Source organism: Lytechinus variegatus, chromosome 14 (genome assembly GCF_018143015.1).
Source record: "Lytechinus variegatus isolate NC3 chromosome 14, Lvar_3.0, whole genome shotgun sequence".
Classification (NCBI taxonomy): domain Eukaryota; kingdom Metazoa; phylum Echinodermata; class Echinoidea; order Temnopleuroida; family Toxopneustidae; genus Lytechinus; species Lytechinus variegatus.
In genome coordinates, this window is record NC_054753.1 from 2227012 (window position 1) to 2236380 (window position 9369).

The following is a 9369-nucleotide window of genomic DNA, read 5'->3' on the forward strand; positions in this document are numbered from 1 at the left end:
TAGTAACCATAATTGTAATTCCCATGGAGGGGCCCCAAGACCTTGAACAGTTACTGTCATAGGTTTTCTTTTTATTCGCAGATAATGAGTCTATTTCATGTTTTAAAAGATGTGTTTTGATTGTAAGACGAGGGCGTTGTATTGGCAATAAAATGTATAGATATTTATGGAAATTGGAACTTGAAATCATTTTCAGAATAATCATAGAAATGATTTAAAAAGAAAAAAAATATAGCCATCATAATTATCCTTTTTGGTGTTATCACCTCTACTCATTCAATTATTAGTCTAGCAGTGTATGATATGCAACAGAAACAAACCCCTCATTTGACCCCCCCCTTCTATAAATATCCTGCTCCTTAAAAAGGTCTGCATGGGGCTTAAACTATTTATAATCACAATTTGTATATACATTAGAATCAACTTTAAAAAGTATTGCTTTTAATAAAAGAAACAAATGATGCAACATATAAAATCCTTTGTCAAGTGTTGATTTGTATCGCAGTGTTTATAGGTGCAAGGCTATACGAACAATCGGTGATTCCCGGAAAGCGCATATTCGTTCGAGATTCTACCCGTGTACGAGATTTGTTGGCTAATTTCTTGTCGAGAGATATTTATATACATATATTCAAATCCCTCTTATGAATATTCATGGGTATTCTAGATAAACAACTGGTCAATTTGCGATCACTGGCGTACCTAGGATTTTCCAAAAGGGGGCAAATTTGTGGAGGATAATTCTTCCGCGAAAAAATTAGACAAGCCAAAAAAAGGGTCTTCAACCAAAAATCAATGATTTCTTACCAGAAAAAATGAAAAGAAAAAAAGAAAGAAAAAGGTCTTCAGGTTCAAAAGAGGGGGCAAACGTCTTTTTTCATTGCATTCTTACATTTCATATTATTAATTTGGCTTCTCAAGGGGGGGGGGCAGGGATACGTCCCCTGCATGAGTTGCGACTCGTCAGGAGGGGGGGGATCTGCCCCCTCCCCCCCATTAGGTACGCTAGTGTTTGCGATCATTTGACAACTTCATTCGGGAAGCACATTGCTGCAAATAGCTTTGTATAGTTTTCTTCCAGCTCCGTATATTTATCGATATACTTTCCCATTTCGCATGTTTAGAGAAATGGATTGTAAGAGTCCCCCTTATTGTTGCCTTTTTTTCTCTCTTTGAACCCCTCTAACAGGGGCCGAGGAACGATTTTCTAAGTGGGGGTGGGGGGGGGGGGGTGCTGACCATGCCAAAAAATCACAATCCTATGGTAATTTTACGTTTTTCTACACGGTATTGAAAAAAAAGCCCCCCGCTTCCGCGACCCCTGTCTAATACTTTTCCTCTTTTTTTTTCATTCAGTGAGGAAAATCTTTTTTATTCTCGGTTTTGTAAATAAGATATTTAACTAAAATAAAAACATGATAACATTTATTAATATTGACTTTTACTTCACTCCTGCTTCCCGAAAGTAATTTCTTGCCAACTAATTTTGTTTTATTTCAAAATTTAAACTTCTTGCATAAAGATGATCCCAAAGTGATTTTGAAAATTCGCAAGCATAAAATAAATGTTGATCCCTTTCTTCTTCCTTTTCACAGAATGGGCATAAATTGGTCGAAACAAGTCAAAACGGAAAAGGTGGTGGTTCGTGTATATAATATTATGCAAGACTTTATGCTGAAACTCCCTTTATCGACTATTCAGTGTGCAATATCTCAATCTTAGATTTGTACTTTCTACTTCCTTATTGGTGAGATCATAATCCGTTCTTTTTCTGTCGAAAATAGAGGATTTAATTTAATTTCTATACAACAGCTGTTAGTATATTTCTTTCGATTTTAAAAACATAAAAATAGTTGTTTTCTTGCCCAAAGTGAAATCGATTTCAGACTTATACATGTTTTTTTTTTCATTTTATTTCGATATTGTTCTTCCAACTAACCGGTAAACAGGTATATTATGGTTGATATTTTCAATATCATTTGCATCTAAATAATTTGGTTTACCATTATTTTCCAAAATATGATGCAATTTATAAACCTCTTTATCGTATAGCATCTTATCGAATATATAACTCCCTTTATAATAAATACTTTATGATTTGTATAGCGCACGTATCCACCTTGCTAGGTGCTCAAGGCGCTCCTATCATTATAATATACCCCGGCTAAGCTAGTTTACCGATTCTGGTGCGTACAGTTTTTTTAGGAATTACTTCTTGCCAGTACCCATTTACCTCACCTGAGTCGAGTGCAGCAGAGTGTGGATAAATTTCTTGCTGAAGGAAAACACACCACGGCTAGGATTCGAACCCGCAACCCTCTGTTGAAATGCGAGAGTCAAAACCACTGGAGACAACGACGCGCCCATGCTATTATTATTAAAGGACAAGTCCACCCCAACAAAAACTTGATTTGAATAAAAAGAGAAAAGTTCAACAAGATTAACATTGAAAATTTCATCAAAATCGGACGTAAAATAAGAAAGTTATGAGGTTTTAAAGCTTCGCTTCATTTCCCAAAACAGTTGTATGCATATCTCGGTCGGTATGCAAATGAGGGAACTGATGACATCACTCACTCACTATTTCGTTTGTAATTTACAATATGAAATGTGAAATATTTTGATTTTCTCGTCATTGTCACGTGAAATGAAGTTTCATTCCTCCCTAAATATGTGGAATTCCATTATTTTAACATTTTGTGCTTCAGGCAATGGAGGTCCTAATCGTCAAATTCGTAAAAATTGAAATATTGTATAATTCAAACAATAAAAAACAAAAGAAATAGCGAGTGAGTGACATCATCGACTCTCTTATTTGGATGTAACTGGCTCGTTCATATAACTATTTTGTTAAAAGTAAGCGAAACTTTGAAATGTCATAACTTTCTTATTTTACATCCGATATTGATGAAATTTTCAGCATTGTGCTCGTCTGATTTTTCTCGATTGATTCAAATCAACATTATTCTGAGGTGGACTTGACCTTTAAAATCACCACTTTCCGTAACTCTGTACTTCTTATTTACCCACACTTCTAACAAGTCCATGTAAAATTTGGAAGCTGTGACTTTAAAACCTGGTATATAGTCACATGAAAATATCAAATCTACACCCAAATGTTTAGTGGCAAAATTAAAGTACTGTTTCCATTTGATAACTTCATCGTTATTTAAAAGTTAATTTTTAATCCACATTATTCGCTGTGCCTTTACCTGCATAGAGACCATTAACATCTGTAATCCCCTTGATTATAGTTTAAAATCATTGTCTCCTATTAATTTTGTCTTTCTTTCGTTTCCATAAGAAATCAAAAGTTAGTTCATCCAATGATTCATAAATCCATTTTGGAACAGGAGTAAGAGACGCTCGAATGTTTTAATTTTGCATAGGATTTCTTTGTAATTTACATCTTCTTTCTTACGTTCATCTAGAGTGAAAAATACTCTTAAAACTTTAAAAATCTACTATCTCGCCGAAGGCGAAGTCATAATCCAAATGCTTACATGAACCTAATACTTTTGTTTTGTCATTATTGATTTTTAATCCAGAATGTTTTTTAAATTTTGCAAATTAATAAAACCTTTAGTCTATCAACTGATGTTACATTACGAGCAAAAATGTCATATCATCTGCATAAAATGCTTATTTAATTTCTTTATCTTCAAATTCAATTCCTTCTATCAAATTATCTTTTTGTAATTGATGAGCCATTACTTCAATACAGAAGATAAAAAAAGGTAAGGACTAAGAGGATCCCCTTGGACACGAATGACATTAGTACTATGAACATTATGAATGGTAATTGATTCTACCAGCATACTACAACATCCCCGCTCTTCAAATAAAATAAAAGCTCAGGCCTATAGAATTTCACCTCTAGATATTTTCCACCTGGTAATTTATACCATCAGACACTGACTTCTATACAGCTGGCATAAGGAACACTTTCACAGTGTTGAGGCAGCGACAATGTGCAATTATCGGTGCGAGTGGTGTTCTTCATACGCATGTGAATAGGCGATATCACGTTTTCGTAATATGTGGATCCGGATTGCATAGAGCGTAATCGCAAATTCCATTAGCCACTCAGGTGTATGTGAGTGGTCAAGCACTAATCATTCAGGCTCAAGAAGAAATCACGGAGGTAAGTTTTGTGTGTGTGTGTGTGTAAAACCAGAGAGTTGTTAGGGAGGACCGGGATGAAGTTGCTTTCCTTTGATTCCATGCTCGAGACCGCCCGATAAGTTGCACGCTAATATCTGTTCAAGCTGATATAGAAATAATGCATAATAAATTCTTTAAAACTCAAGTACCATGAGCGAACGCATTTATTCAACTGCAAAATGATAAAATAATACTAATAAAAAAAACCCACACACAAAGTACCCTATATTATGTATACCGAAAATTATAAACCATTGATTGAGTGATTGGAACAAGCTCTAATGTTGAATTTTCGTGAGAAAATAGTTTTCCTCTTATCCACTCTCATGACTCTGGATAGAGCACAAATATTGTTTGATTGGCAAAGTGTTAAATATGAGAAGCATGTTCTAACACAAACCACTGCTATGCCAGTACATACAGTATCCGTTTTATGGACAGTCGATGCCCCCCCACGGGTGCCTTCATTGGTGTGTTATTAAGATTAAGGTTGAAAGTTGTTTGTGTTGGGTAATAGCATGCAGCGCTTTGAAACATTTGTATTAAGCGCTATATAAAAAATTGCATATCATTATTATTATTATTGTGTTGTTGAAGGGATGTGTATCGATTGTTTGCTTGAAGTGAAAGCTTTCATAAACTTAAAATGCTCAACAACAATGAAACCAACATTCTCACCTTTTGCAAATTAAACATCTTTAAACTTTTTTAAATAACAGGCTTCAACATTATTCCAAGCATATTTAATCTGTTACCATAAGAATACACCATGTGTGGACTTACACGCATTGGCTCATTCAAACCCGGTCCATCCTCCAAGCAATTGGAAATTCACGATTAGGAACATCGCTAACATGATATCATTAGCATTAAAATGACGCAGCATTGTAAAGAGGAATAGTCATGCTTTCCGACGATTGTTACGGTCTTAAACTGTAAACTCTTGCTTTAGTGTAACTCGCTCCCTAGCTTATTAAAAATGTGTCCAGTGTGTGCGCGCACTGCCTCTGTGTTGTTTGGTACCATTTGTTTGTATACCAACGCAACGGATGCACGCATAGGATTCACTGCATGCACACGACACAATTGCCTTGCCAAGACAAGAGCATTCAAAGCAATCACCGCAATATTTGTTGGCAATATTATTACATACAAATATCGAATGAAGTGCATTAGATTGTACAAATTAACGCCCGCAATTATATAATTACTCCCTAACATTACACAACTGATATAGTACGATTCTTTCAATAATACTCGCGTATTTTATGGAAAATTGATGGTACCGTGAAGGCCTACAGAAGTATGCGCTCGTAAATTAGATTTGCAATAGAACACTTTTCACGAACTTACCCGGCGAGTTACACAATAAGCCCATGTCGCTTTTAAGATCGTAATAGACGATACCATATTTATGTATGATGATGGTACACTAAGAAATCAATTATCCTTCAAACCCGAGTTGCAGAACATTTATTGAGGGGTTTATACGCCTAAATTTCTTTGTGGGTGCCGATGTAACTGTATAAATGTATAAAACACACTTTTCCACATTTTAAAATACTTGTGAATAAAATTGAATATTAAATATTATTTGACACATGGTTTATTTGTTTGTAAACCACTTAACGCAAGTGTCAAGTGTCTGAAAGAACTTATTGAATGATCGCATGAACCTATAACAGCTGCTGTCTGAGTTTTCTAAAACATCTGTCATAACGTAATCAATAATTATTACAGAACTGGGTAGAAATAGTAATTAAGGCGTGGGCCGGTTTCGATTACTATTCATGTATTCAATGATTATATGCTACTGCCGTTTCGTTTGTATTTCTCGTCATTTTCAGTTTATGCTGGGAAACTATAATAGGGAAACGCGATCTACGCAGTAAGTCCTGTTCTTTCAATTATGCCTGTTTCATTTTGCTTTCTAATCTAAACAATAATTACTGTTGAAAGTGATTTGCCATATGTTGTGATTATGTAATCATGAAATGTGCAATTACTCTGAAAAAATTATTCATTTTGCTTTCTAATCTAAACAATAATTACTGTTGAAAGTACTTAATATAATCTTGTACGTTTTAAGTATTCATATCGTTGGTGATTTTAAGTCCATTTGATTTATTTCAAGATACACCCATCAGCGGTGACAGCCCGCTAGATCGAAGGTCCGCGAGACCGAGGGTCCGCGAGACCGAGGGTCCGTGAGAACGTGGGCCCGCGAGACCGAGGGTCCGCGAGGCCGAAGGTCCGCGAGACCGACCTTTTTTCCTTTCATCGGTACCCGGTACCGCGGTCAAGTGGTTTAAGGCGCCTCGTTGCTGCGGCGTTTGTTTTATGTAAACAGGATCATGGTCCTTCAATTGAAAGTAGCTAACAATTGAATAATTTGAGCAATGTTTATCTTTAACCAAAATGTTTTCCCCTTTTCTGGTATACAACTCCAAATTAATTTCGATTCACATAAATGATTTCCTTTTTTCTTTAATTATGCATGAAAACACAGTATATCCAATTAATAGTCCATCGTTGTTATTAACGGAGGGAGAGAAAATGTTGAATTGCGGAAAATCCGACGATTCTTTGAATCGTTCCTTGTCTGTATCCGCTCTTCTTACGTTTTTTGCCTGAAATGGGGAGGGACACAGCCAAAAATTTTCCGTTATCTAAGTCTAAAATTAGTGGGGAAGCTAGGATTTAATTCAAGGGGGCGGTAGTGAGCACGCGAAGCGTGTGAAACACTAACTATGCTAACTGAGCGCGCAAAACGCGTTTCCGGGGGGGGGGGGGGGTCATGCATGGAGGGAGAAGCTGTGACTATTTCTTGAACTATTCCTTGTCTGCTCACGCTCGTATGTTCTCTTATACTTTTTTTCTCGCTCACGTCCCCCCCCCTTTTTTTTTGGGGGGGGGGTGGCGGTTGTGAGCACGCGAAGCGTGTGAAACACTTACTGAGCGCGCAAAACGCGTTTCCGGGGGGGGGGGGGGGGGTCATGCATGGAGGGAGAAGCTGTGACGATCCCTTGAACTATTCCTTGTCTGCTCTCGCTCGTCTTACGTTCTCCTCTACCATGTACTTTTTATTTTCTCGCTCACGTTCCCCCTTTTTCGGGGGGGGGGGGGTGACGTTGTTGTTGTTTTTTGCTACGAAGGTGTAATCAATTAATACACATATTGTTCAATTTTATTCATTCATTCAACTACTACAGTATTCAGTAATAGATTCCTTTTTTCATATCATTTTTTTAGATAACATTTCAGCTTCTGCCGGAGTATTATCATACTGGGAATAGTTTGTAAAAATGATTTTCATAATACTACGAAATCGGACACCCCATCACCTCTCTCACTTCATTGTCTAACGAAATCATACCATGGTCTCTGAAAAAAATCTACACAATGGAGGTGAAACCAAAAATGTTACAACAAGTAGACTGATGAACCCAAATACAGTGTCGCCGCATCCGAAGTGGGCTGTTGCAAATTTCAAGATTTTTTAATAGAAATATCCTTACCATATTTTGCATAGAAACGCACACACTCATTCCACACACTGATATAGACACAGAGCACATTCAAATAAATTGGATATTCTTCTCAATTCTTTCCCTCTGTACTTTTCTCACAGCTCTTTTTACCTTCAGTTTTTCCTATCGTCCCTCTTGAACCCACCCCCCCCCCCTCTCTCCTCCGTTCTCTTTATATAATTGTGTTAACATCTTATTCCTAAATAATTTCGCCTCACTTTTTTTCGTGATTTTGTCTCCGTCTTTTCTATATGTTGTAGGTGAACTCGGTGCTTCTATTAATTGATTTTCCTTCCCTTTTACGGCAATTTTTTATTATCATTCACCTCACCTACCATTATTTTTCTTCATCTGGATTTCAGAGACATAACTGTAACATACAGGACTGTTTATAAAACGTTGTCTGGTTTTGGAAAATTATTCATCCATTTATTTGGAGTGTCGGTTTTAAAAGTTGATTGAATAAACTAAAGTGATGAGTAAAACAAAGGAAACAAAATGAAACATAGCTAAACAAAAATGCCGAATAATGTTAACGATTTAAATAATAATAATAATGATAATGATGATAAAAACAACAACAATAATATAACTGCTAATACTATACTACTACTACGACTACTATACAACTACTACGACTACTATACAACTACTACAAGAACGAATACTACTACTACGACGACTTCTAATTCTACTACTGCTGTAGCTGCTGATATCATGGTGGCAAAAATAGTAACAACAACAATAAAAAATGGGTTTTAGTACAACTCCCCGAGATGACTACACCTCCGGAGGGCGACTCCCCCATGACAACTCCCCAATGAAAACTCCCCGACCATTCTCCCGAGGACAGGCTTCCCGGAGGAAAACTGATTTAAACTGGCAGTTCCATTTGAGTGACAAATTAATGTACGTTCTTTTCTTTAGAACTTTCACCTTCTTCTTCTTATTATTATTCTGTTTAAATGAAAAAAGCTAAGACAGGATTGCCCATAATGAAGGTTCAATGTTCCAGGTGTATGTATTTCCATAATATTTCCAGTTTTCTTGTTAAACATTAAATGCACAAGTAGAATCACCATAAAAATAAATGTAAAATGAGCAGAGTTAATGATAAAGTAGTGTCAGTGAAATAAGGCATCGTAAGTTTATTCTGTAAGTAGCAGAAATACCCCTCCCTGCACCCCCCCCCCGAGAGACGTTTCGTGTGCGCAGTACGTGTTTCGCACGATTCGCGTGCTCACCAACGCCCACTAAACGCCATTGAAGCTATTTAGTTACCGTGAATTATTTGCCCCCCCCCCCCCGATAACAGGCACCTGTTACGCCGCTGTATCGAGGCGTCTTAAACCACTCGACCGTGGCAACCGATTGACCGGGACAAAAGTCGGTCTCGCGGGTCTTCGGTCTCGCGGACCCTCGGCCTCGCGGATCCTCGGCCTCGCGGACCCTCGGCCTCGCGGACCTTCGGTCCAGTGGTCGGACCCCACATCGGTGTATTTTAATTAGGTAAATTTGTTTAACTAATCACTCTAATTTTCCGTTTAATGAAAGGGGATGGGCGAAAATTGACTAGTAATCAGACATTTACTTAATTACATTAAAAAAGAATGACTCCCTAGAAACAAGTTGGATTGTTTCAAAAAAGTGCTGTCCTTTCTTTGTTTAAACTGAA